The 12205-nt window shown below is 36.6% G+C and overlaps 1 long non-coding RNA gene across 1 annotated transcript in view; it reads left to right on the plus strand.

The window, feature by feature from the left end:
* The first annotated feature begins 1522 nt into the window (after positions 1 to 1522).
* Positions 1523 to 12205, plus strand: part of LOC129738956 (uncharacterized) — a 61580-nt gene continuing 50897 nt past the window's right edge. The window contains exon 1 of the long non-coding RNA XR_008735701.1: positions 1523 to 1651. This is a non-coding gene — a long non-coding RNA (uncharacterized LOC129738956). The remainder of the gene's footprint in view (positions 1652 to 12205) is intronic.

A 12205-nucleotide genomic window follows, 5' to 3' on the forward strand; every position in this document is an offset into this window, starting at 1 on the left:
TACACAGTATGACGGATTGGCTTGATAATATTACCCTTTAACTTTTAACTGGTTTCTTCATGCTATACCAACACTGTTGGTGTAAAAATGTATTTCGAACAATCACTCAATTTGTTTGAATAAATATTTTTATAATTCAGTTAGGTGTCTGGGGTAAAAAGCAACAAAATGCTAATCAAACCTTGTAAATCTCGTTTCCATGTACTGGAATATGAATTTTTTGCATCACGCGTTTGTAAACATCCAAATTTTATTCATCAAAACATATATTTTTATGATTTCAGCATGTCGAAATTTTCGTAGTATTATTTAACCCCCAAATGTATGCCGCATTATTATTTTCAGAAAAAATGTGAATATTAGTTTTTACAGACCAACAAATTACTGCAATTGCTGTTTTCATGCGGAATGGTCTTTAATGCATTGCAAATATATTAAAAACTATAAATTTTCATACGTGTTCATAAGATTTATTCGATAAGGAATCTTCGACTACTTTGAAATCATAGTTTCATTCAGCTAAGAGGTTCTTCAAACCTTTGATTATTAGTAAGAAACCATTATTTTTTCTAACTACGCTAATTTGATGTCCCATCATCCTTAAAACTTTTGATGCGTAAGGGGTAGGATTAACTGTGAACATAAGTTTTTAAGAAGCCATTGAAGTTGAAAATTGTTGCAAGTTGCCTCAGTTGACGGTACCTCAACAACTATAGTGATCAAAGTTACCCCGAAACTCGAAATCTGGTTTCGTAACTAACATTTAATTTAACCACCAATATCGTTTGAATTTACTGCAATCAATGAACATGTTTATACTCCTCACTTCAGTAAGTGTTTGAAATCTGTTAGGTATTACGAAAAAGCAACCCCTTTAAAACATTCAAAAACGAATGAAAAAAGTGATCAAAGTTCCCCCAGTTTACGGTACTTAAAGTTTCAACGGCTCTTTTACATTTAACCTGTTAATGGTGAAGCTTTAATTAAATGAACGCTTCGATGTCATTAATTTGAAAATCTATTCCATTTAGGATAACACTCACATGACCTAATGAACTGCTTGGGAAACAAGTGAACGATGAAATTTAGATGTAATAGATTTCCGGTGAATGCGTATTTGAAAGAATGACGATCTAAGGATAAAAGATAATTTTCCAGAGCTGTACCAGAATGAAAGCTTGAACCTTCGAAACCAACCAAAGGTATCCGAAAGAATCCTGGTGTCAGGAATCAACATTTTATCCAAACATTCTTATCCACCCCGGATAAAAACCGTAACGCGCATGTCCACCCTAAACCAACAACCCTCATCGAAAACACCAACCCGGGAGCCACCCTAGACAGCAACCTTCATCGATTCCGTTCGATTTTCCAAGTTTTCCCTCTCAACCGGATATCCCTCAATTCTCCCGGTTGAGCAGCTGATTGCTCAGCTGAGGGAAACTCTCAGCTCCAGCTAACAGGGCAGCTTCCGAAGGAAGCTCACTAACTCACAAAAGCAGCACCACTTACCCGCGGAGCGGCCAGTCTCGGACGGGATTTCAAACGGAACGGAAAACTGGAAAAACGGAAACCGATCAAAACCGCGGAATCTTTTTTCGGACGGAAGAACCGGAATTCGGAAAAGGCGGTGAGGAAACCGAAAAAAGTGGTAGGAAAACACATAGAAAGATAAGGAAACCTGGAAGTGATCTGCGGAGGACGACTTTAGGGAGTCTCCTCTTTCCGGAAACGTGCAGGAATTGTCGTCCTCAGTACGATTTCTTCTATTCCGTACTACACACATTTGGAGTGGAATTCAGAGTGAAACTCAAACAAGGCGAGTGCGGGGGCGGATTTGAATCCGAGGGGTTGGAGTTTTTGTGGAGTTCAAGGGGTGTGGGTGGGTTCAGTGTTTGTGTGTGCAGAATAAAAGAATGGCAGAAGCAGCTTCGGGGGGCTCGATTGATTCAGGTCCCCGGAAGCACTCCCATTAACCTAGGAGTCCACCCACAAGCCCTTTCCAACAGTTTAAAAAAAAAATCCGCAGTTGACGAAGAAGCTCGCCTCGAAAGGTCTTTACCACGTATAGATTGGATATTTTAAGCGGGACCTTTCGAGAGAGCTAGTGAATGTGAAACTGCCAGACCGGGATGCTGAATGCTGGATTGAGTTTTTTTTTGGTTTTGTGAAAGGAAGCTTAATGGGTGGGAATGTTCCTTCCTGTGAATTTTTATCAGCACCGCAGTGATTCATTTAAAGCCCTTCTGGATAGCTTCCGCCCAGTAACACCAAACGAATGTGTTTCTGATAACGCTATTCCGGATTTCCGGAAGCCTCAAACCTTCCCCTCGTGTGGATGTTTGTTTTGGATGTGAATGAGTGAAAAACCGTGAAAAAGAAAAATCAACTTCAGCGAGCAAGTTTTTCCCATTAACGATCACCCGAAAATGCTTGTTTTCAAAAAGTGGAGAACGAAGAAAACAGCTGAAGATTAGTCGGGGGAAGGCACTTGAGGCAAAACCACGAAAATGTTCCGGTTTAGCAGAAAAAAATAAAAAAAGATGTGCCAAAAAGCGAACCCCTAAAACTGTGTGACATCGCACCGCACCGCATGTCATAACACTATTAGGAAAGGATAACCACCAACTGAATTGACGATGATAGTATACTTTCAGGCGGAACCGGAACCGGAACCTTATTGGAATTTATAAGCTGACTGGGTGCCGCTGACTGTGTTGACTCTTCACTAATGTGTCTGTCTGTGTTTATCTGTATGTTATGTTAGGTGATAACGGGGGTGGTTTTTCACGCTTTTGCGGATTTTATTGAGTGCTATTTTCGGAAAAAAGGAACGGAATGAGGGTACGCTTTTCTATCGGGTGGTGACAGGATTTGTTCGACCGCAAAAACGATTTTCTTATCCGTGCTAGGCTAGGGGTGAACTACTCACGACGAACCCCCGATTTACTATCAATAAACGTATTGATGGGGATTCAGAGGGGAACGAGCTGACTATGGGATTTAGCGAAGATAGTTCATCTATGGCGATAATCACTGATGGAAGGCTGATACTTGATGAAATCGTATGTGTCAAATCAAAACAAGTACCAGGATCGACTTGCAATTAAAATAGTTTTTTATAAGGTCTTGTCCTTAACTTTCAATATTAGATGTAAGAGTGATACAAAAGGGAAAAAACAGATTCCAAATTCGAAAATTTCTGAGAAATGAATGCATTTTTGCGTTCTCGGGTAACTGTAAATCTTAGCCTCCTTTTTTCGAGAATTCTCGGATTCCCGGGAAAAAATGAAAGAGGATACTTTAACCCTCTAAAAAAGTATTCGAAACTAAAGATATGTATTAGACTGGTCCATAACAACAAAAATCCTGATTTTAGGCGCGGCAATCCCACCCCAGTTTAGTCACATTCGGTGAAAATTTTTTTTTTTTAATTATGTCTTTATTTGTACCAATTCATCATTACATTTATATTACATTATTACATTAAATTAGGTGTTCAGTTCAATGATGAACTGTCCAGAGCCCTATAGTTTATTAATCACTATAATTTATTTATTTGAATCAATTTTGCTGAGTGCAATCAAGTATTTTTATGTAGGAGAACATCCTGTAATGTCAAAAAATATTTTAAACTTACTACTAAAAACTAAAACTATCCTAAATTAAAACTAATTATAGAGAGAACGAATCTCTGCGATGGAAGACTGCATCGATTTGCCTCTGAAGTTGGAGATGATTTTGTTGGCCATCTCTTCGATCGATTCAATGCCCGCAATCCGATGAAGATCTTCGGTGCTGTGCCAAGGTGGAAGCCGCAAAATCATTTTCAGAACCTTGTTCTGAATCCTCTGGATGGCTTTCTTCCTCGTCGCGCAGCAGCTTGACCAAATCGGAACTGCATACATTATCGCTGGTCGGAATACCTGCTTATAAATAAGCATCTTATTCTTCAGGCACAGTCGGAATTTCCTGTTGATGAGAGAATAAAGAGATTTAGTATATTTATTACACTTAGATTGAATATCTTCAATGTGATTTTTAAAAGTAAGATTCCGATCAAGTGTAAGTCCCAGGTACTTCACGTGATCAGACCATTCTAATGAAACCCCATCAAAAGTTATGGAATGATTTTCATTAGGTTTTAAAAATTGAGCTCTTGGCTTATGGGGAAATAAAATAAGTTGAGTTTTGGAAGCGTTAGGAGAAATTTTCCATATTTTCAAGTAATTCAAAAAGGAATTTAAATTGTGTTGCAATCTATTGCGTACCACCCGTAAATTTCGACCTTTGGCTGAAAGCAAAGTATCATCAGCAAATAATCTTCTACCTTTTCCTTCTGGTACATCTGGAAGATCAGAAGTAAAAATATTGTATAAAATCGGCCCAAGTATACTGCCCTGAGGGACCCCAGCTCTAATGGGAGTCCTTTCAGAGCATGAATTTTGATAGCTTACTTGTAAGTTTCGGCTAGTCAAATAATTTTGAATAATTTTAGTGAGATATACAGGAAAATCAAATCGAGCTAATTTAGCTACTAAACCTTTGTGCCAAACACTGTCAAAAGCTTTTTCAATATCAAGAAGAGCAACACCAGTTGAATAACCCTCAGATTTGCTAGCGTTAATCATATTAGTTACACTCAAAAGTTGATGTGTAGTAGAATGTTCATGACGAAAACCAAATTGTTCATCAGGGAAAATAGAATTCTGATTAATGTGAATCATCATTCTATTCAAAATAACTCTCTCAAATAGTTTACTTAAAGAAGGAAGCAAACTAATTGGTCGAAAACTTGAAGGCTCTGAAGCACTTTTTCCAGGTTTTAAAATTGGAGTTACTTTGGCATTTTTCCTTTTATTTGGAAAATAAGCCAAGTGAAAACATTTATTGAAGATTTTAACTAAAAAATTTAAAGTGCTTTCAGGCAACTTTTTAATAAGAATATAGAAAATCCCATCTTCCCCTGGGGCTTTCATATTTTTAAATTTTTTGCAAATCAATTTTAGTTCATCAATATTTGTCTCATAAGAACTTTCAAATACATTTTGTTTAGAAAGAATATCATCAAATTCAAGGGAAATTTGAGCATCAATTGGACTTACAACGTTTAAATGAAAATCATGAGCAGACTCAAATTGTTGGGCTAATTTTTGAGCTTTTTCTGCATTCGTTAAAAGAAGTTTATCCCCGTCTTTCAAAGTAGGAATTGGCCTCTGGGGCTTTTTCAGAATTTTAGTTAACTTCCTAAATGGCTTTGAGTAGGGTTTTATGTCCTCTACTGCTTTAGCAAAATTTTCATTACGGATGAAATTCAAACGACGTTTGATCTCTTTTTGAAGGTCGCAATAAATAAATTTCAAATAAGGATCCCTAGTACGTTGATATTGGCGTCGACGAATGTTTTTCAGTCGTATCAAAAACTGAAGATCATCATCAATTAAAGGTTGATTAAATTTATGTTTAACTTTGGGTATTGAAGCGGCTTTAGCATTGACTATTGAAGTTGTCAAATTTTCTATAGCCAAATCAATATCTTCTATTGAATTAAGTGGAACGTTTACATTCAAATTACGTTCAATAAAATTCCTATATCGCTCCCAGTCAGCTTTTTGAAAGTTAAAAGTTGATTTTAAAGGGATTTTCAATGGGACTTTGGGATAAAGAAAAAGTTACTGGAAGGTGGTCTGAATCGAGGTCCGCATGAGTAACTAATTGACTACAATGCTCGCCTAAATCCGTTAGAACCAAATTGTGGAAGGATTTCTAATCGAAGAGAAACAAGTATGCCCATTAGGATGTTCAACAGTGTAATAACCTGCAGAGCAGTCATTAAATAAAATATTCCCATTTGAATTTGATGAAATATTATTCCAAGATCGGTGTTTTGCATTAAAGTTATGTTTTGGGTTTTCAAAAATAAAAAGAACTCGTCTTGGTTAGCCAGCAAAGATCTAGCGTTCCAATTCATAATATTTAAACATCTATTTGGATCCATGAGGGAATCGTAAAGTCATAATAATTTTGTTAGCATAATTAAAAGAAGTTTGGAAAGCTTCAAACATTGAATTTGCATCAACATAAGTTTCATCATTTCCATTAAATTTTGATGCAAAAATTTTAATTTTTCCTCAGTAATCTCACCCAAATCAACAAAATTGTTAGGATCAGAAAATGAAGGAGAAGAACAAGTATTTGAATTTCGGGGATTTTCCCAAGCCTTCGCATGAACGTTGAGACTTGGTTTTTTCCCATTTTTATTAGTTAAACCTGAAGAGGGCAACCCATTTTCAACCACCTCTGAGAACGATAAACAACGAGTCTGTGGCGCAGAATCAGCCCAGGTAACATTAAAATCACTTCGGGTATTACCCAGCCGTGATTCCAATGTAGGCCGAGGCTGACTGCGAACAGGCAGGTTGTTTGCCGGTCTGACGTGTGTATACGAAAAAGAGGAAGGAGGAGAAGAAACTTTTCTGGAAACTTTGGGGTTTTTCCTAGAAGCAACAATTTTTGCCCTAACGGGACAATCTAGAGAATTCGAGGAATGATTACCTGCGCAATTCGCACACTTAAAAAATTCTGTGTTTGGCTTATCACCACCAAAAAGGCATTTAGATTTTTCATGATCGAATGAGCCGCAAAACATGCATCTGGCATTCATTCTACAATTTTTAGTGCCATGACAAAAAGCTTGACAACGACGACATTGCGTAATATTTTGAAGAAAATTGGTAGAAGATTTACGAAAAGGTTCGAATTTGACTCGACAATGAAACATTAGACGAGCCTTTTCAAGAATTTGCAAATTATTAACCTGATCCTTTTTAAAATGGATCAAATAAAGTTCAGGAGCAAAACCAACACTACTGGTATTATTCGTGTTGGTTCTTTTCCTCATTTGAATTACTTGAATTGGAGAAAAACCTAACAAAGAATTTAATTCAGCTGTGATCTCATCCGGTGTCTGATCGCCAGTGAGACCACGAAGTACAACTTTAAATGGACGATCACTTCTAGTGTCGTACGTAAAAAATTGGTGTTTTTTATTATTCAAATAATTTAAAACCTTTTGAAAATCATTAAAAGATTCCGCCAATATACGAGCAGTTCCCCTTCGACCGATCTGAAAAGAAATCTTCACATCCTTGACGGAAGTGACGATTTCTTTTCGAAAGGCATTGAAGTCAGGAATCGTGACCGTTATTGGTGGAATCTTTTCGTGTTTAAGAGTATAAGAAGAAGAAGGTTTCTTAGTACTCTTATCAGAATTAAATATGAATATTTCCTCATCACCGATGATATGAAGGACATCGAATGAGTTGGAAATTTCAACTTTTTTGGGCGATGGACCTGAATTAGGTTCGGCAATCCGTTTACGTCCGGCCCTTGAGCCGGCCGATGACTTCCCCATGCTGGAAAGAAAAGAGAAAATATGAATAAAAGAAAATGAAAATAATTTTAGCACTGAAAAGTGCTGATTGAAATACAGGTAGGGGGAAGTGTTCCTAAATGCGCATGTTGGGTAATATGCGCATACAGCCGATTGGCGATATGGCTGGAGATTCCACGTATCTAATCAGTGCAGTTTGAGGGTAATACGCTATTGAAACATGGCATGAAGAAATTTGATTGATATATAAAGCCAAAAAAATTTAAAAATTCAAACAAGATTGATGTTAGTTTTGTTATAATATATTGAACTTTAATTATCGTGCGTACAGATTCTGTGAACAAAAATTTTAATGGTTTTTCTTTCTTATGCATCTGGAAATCGGAAATTCAACAAATTCAAGCTTTTGGCAAAGTTGTAAATGATAAGATATTGAAATAAGAGACAGGTTCTGAATGCCCATATCAAGGCAGGTAAAATGCCTATATCAACAAAATTAGATTAGTCTTAATTTTTTTTTACTTTGTATTATTTAAACATTGAATTTACGCTCAAATCATGATTTTACAGCGAAAAAAGAAGAACTTCATACTGTTCCGATGAAAATACGATATCAACAAAATATTACCATGAAATATGGCCATATGGCATACCTAAATATGTTTCATGCAAAAGAACTAGTGATGTAAAAAATTTCAGCCTCGACGTATGCTTAACATCCGTTTCTACCATTTTCAATTAAATAATATCAAAATATTGCAAGTGTTAATGAAATATAGCTAAAAACATAAATATGCGCATTTAGCCCGCCAGTTTCGGAAATTGGCTATTTTGACTTCTTTTATTATAAAATTATTTTCACAAAAACTGTAAGAGATTTTAACAGAAAAATTGCTCTAACGTATATAAAACAGATATGCGCTCATGTGTATATAGTTCTCAGACTCCTATCTATTGGAATATGGGAGAAAATGAGTGCTTTCCTTAATATGCGCATATAGCCCGCCTCTCCCCTAAGGATAAAATAAATAATGTAAAATGTTCCTGCAGGTACACAGCAGCGATACGATGCTCCGGCGTACGTGTTGACGGCTCAACGGTACAGATGGAAGTGGACGTCCCTATCATTGATAGTTACATTGTATGGGATGTCTAGGTTAAAAATGGGCTCCATCCAGTCATCATTTTTCACAATAAGTGAGTTTAATTTAAATTTCTTTAGGATTTTGAGATGTCCTGTAAGATCTCCTTCATAGAGCGTTTTGTGTTTGGAGAGTCTCAAGGCACTACGTTCCGCCTCTAACTCAATGAATTGATGTAGAGGCAGAATATTAAGTAGTGCATTTAGAGCCTCATTCGATGTGCTTCGCTTAGCGCCAGTTATAGCTAGCGTTGTTAGTCTTTGAAGCTTCGCTAGTTTTTTCTGGGCTGTAATTTGCATAGTTTTGGTCCACCATACTAAGGATGCATAAGAGATTTTGGGTCTTATAATAGCTGTAAATATCCAGTAGATAATTTTCGGCTGTAGTCCCCATTTTTTTCCCAACTCCTTTGAGGCAGACCCATAGAGCTGTTGTAGCCTTAGCGATTACATGCTCTATCTGTGGGTTCCATGATAGCTTTGAGTCTAGTACTATGCCTAAATATTTCACTTGTGATTCGAGGTTTAACACTTCCCCATCTAATGTTAGAGGTTTTAGTGTAATTTTTCGTCTCCTAGTGAAGGCTATCACAGTAGTTTTGGAAGGGTTTATGTTCAGTCCCTCTTCCCTGCACCAAAATAGTGCGTAGTTGAGTGCAGTTTGCATTCTATTAGACAACACATTCTCATGTTTTCCCCGAACTATAATAACTACGTCGTCTGCAAAGCCAATAACTTCGAATCCCATGGATACAAGTTTGTTTAGGAGGTCGTCCACTAACAAGGACCACAACAACGGTGATAGAACCCCGCCTTGGGGACATCCCTTCGTTGGTGTGGCTTTGATTGTAAGTCCTCCCAAGCTTGCATAAATGGTTCTGTTTATTAGCATGGCACTGGTCCAGTTAACGATTGCCGGGTGGCACCCTCGTCTTTTCATAGCTGTTTCGATTGAAGTGTGAGATGCGTTGTCGAATGCCCCTTCAATGTCTAAAAAAGAAGCGAGTGCTATTTCTTTTACCTCTAGAGTCTTTTCTAGTTTTTGTGTAAGGGTATGTAAGGCCGTAACCGTGGACATACCTTTTTTGTAAGCAAACTGGAAGTTGTTTAGCTTACTTAAGCTAAGATACTGCGATTTAATATACTCGTCAAGTATCTTCTCCATTATTTTTAAAATAATGGACGTTAGACTGATAGGTCTGAATGCCTTAGGTTGAGTTTTATCTTTTTTCCCTGGTTTCGGGATAAAGATCACGCGCACCTTCTTCCACTGAGTTGGAATATGACAGAGGGTCATACTGGCGACGAACATCTCTACCGAGGCAGGTATTACCATTTGTTTAGCTTGCTGTATTTGAATTGGTATAATTCCATCTTCACCAGCCGCTTTAAATGGCTCGAATGTACTTATTGCCCAGTTAACCATTGAAGGTGTGAAGATTGTGCGTGATTTGCGAAGTGCTTCATCACGTCTGACATCTCGAGTGAGTCTTTCAATCGGAATGTCATTAATCTCTGTTTCTTCGATGGATTCCGGGAAATGCGTACTTAGTAGTAATTGAAGCGTTTCATTTGGGTTTGTAGTGAACTCCCCATTCTTTTTCTTCAATTGACCCAGTCCATTAGAATGTTCTTTTGATAGAACTTTCTGGAGTCTGGCATCTTCGGGTGTAGTTTACACGGTTTCACACATGTGCTTCCAACTACTCCTCTTAGCTTTTCGAATGTTTTTACTGTACTCAGTTAGGGATTTACGATAATCGTCCCAGTTTGAGTTAGCTTTTGCTTTGTTGAAAAGTTTTTTTCCTCAACTTTTCTAGTTGTCTGTTCCACCAAGGAACTTTCCTGTTTGAAACACGTTCCTTGAGTGGGCAGCTGGCTTCGAAAGCGTATATGATTTTATTGGTGAAATTGTTTGAAGCTTCCTCTAACTGTTTTGTTGTTCGTATTTTCGTTTCCAACAAAGGATTGCAAGCTTCAAGTGTGTGTTTGTAAAGACTCCAGTTGGTGTTCCTGGGATCTCTATAAACGTCCTTGATTATAACCCCTCCCACTATATCAAATGAGATATGTCTGTGATCAGACAGTGATTCTTCATCCGATACCTCCCAGTTTTTAATTTTATCTTGAAGTAGTGGTGTGCATAGAGTTAAGTCGAGGACTTCCTGTCTATTTCTCGTTATAAACGTTGGTTTGTTTCCCTCATTGCAAATTTCGATATTATTTTGTGAAAGAACCTTTTCAACTATTCGGCTAAACAAATATTCGGCCGAATATTCGGTCCATCATCCTTTGAGTTTTACAAGAAAAAAAACTTAAGCGATTATTTCAATGCTTTCTATTTCTTCCATATTAATGCCCCTCATGTTTTTAGATGTTTTACAAGATATTTTTTAAGTAGGGGTCTTTCTGATTTTTTAAATGTCACCAATCACTGAAAAAACATCAGATGGCTAGTCGCTTCTAGGGCGTTTATCACCAAAGAGATTGCGTTCATGTGAAATCTGGGATAAAACATGTCGAAACAGGTGCCAATTTTTGGTACATCTCTAGAAGAAAACAATAACAAAAATCCTTAAACTATAGACTTACGGAATCAAGTGATCTTCAATTTTCTTTAATTTTTAATGTTAAATTATCCAGTGGAATCTCCATCAGAGCGATCAGTTTCCCAGTAGTGTAGGCGCTTGAGAAACGTATGACTTTAATGGGAGGCAGAATACATAGCTTCGCTGCTGCCAACTGTGAATATCTTAAAGTTGGGTGACGAAAATGTAAACAGAAGGACCAAAATCTTGTTCAAGTTTAAAAGCTTCAATTTTTCGCTTAGCTGATCATTTTATGATTAGTTTTATTTACCATCGGTTCTGTCGTATTTTGTTACGAGGTTGTTCATTCAGTTGTTTACTAGGCCATGTAAAATGTGGAGAGATATTCATGAAAATTTTAAGACTAGAAAAGTAAGTATTTATCTGATCGATCGATTTGGAAACACTTCGTAGTTTTACCATAAATAGCGGTTCAAAAATCCATTAATAATGTCGTTTCAGAGCAATATTAATCGGACAACAAGCCCATATGTTAGAAGCATCGTTGCCCTGGAATAATTTTCGTTTTTAAGATCTACGATTATTTTAGCATTGAGCAGATTATTTTAACAATTTGAAGCCAGAATGAGCGACAGAACAGTGTAGTAAAAACAGCTGTGACAGTACAAACTTTTCCTACATAGAACGCAAAAAACAAAACATCTCACCGACAAAAGTGGATCCAAAGATTTCCAGAAGAAATTTTAAGCAATGAATTTCAAAAAAAATCTTTGTTTGGGATCATTCTTATAAAAACATGCAAATTTATTTTATTCATATCTTTCTCATCTAACATCGTATTGCAGATCTGAAGGGTTCATTTGGAAGCTAAGGAATTGTTGTTTTTTTTAATAAATTTATTCAAAAATTATATTTTAAAGTGATAACCATAAAAAAAATCACCTAAAATTATTATTTTTTGAAAGTTCCCGAATTTTTTTATAGTTCTCACCTTAAAATATAATTTGTGAATGAATTTATTAAAAAACAACAATTCCTAAGCTTCAAAATGAACCCTTCAGATCTGCAATACGATGTTAGATGAGAAAAATATGAATAAAAAAAATTTGCATGTTTTTATAA

The sequence above is a fragment of the Uranotaenia lowii genome, chromosome 1 (genome assembly GCF_029784155.1).
Source record: "Uranotaenia lowii strain MFRU-FL chromosome 1, ASM2978415v1, whole genome shotgun sequence".
Classification (NCBI taxonomy): domain Eukaryota; kingdom Metazoa; phylum Arthropoda; class Insecta; order Diptera; family Culicidae; genus Uranotaenia; species Uranotaenia lowii.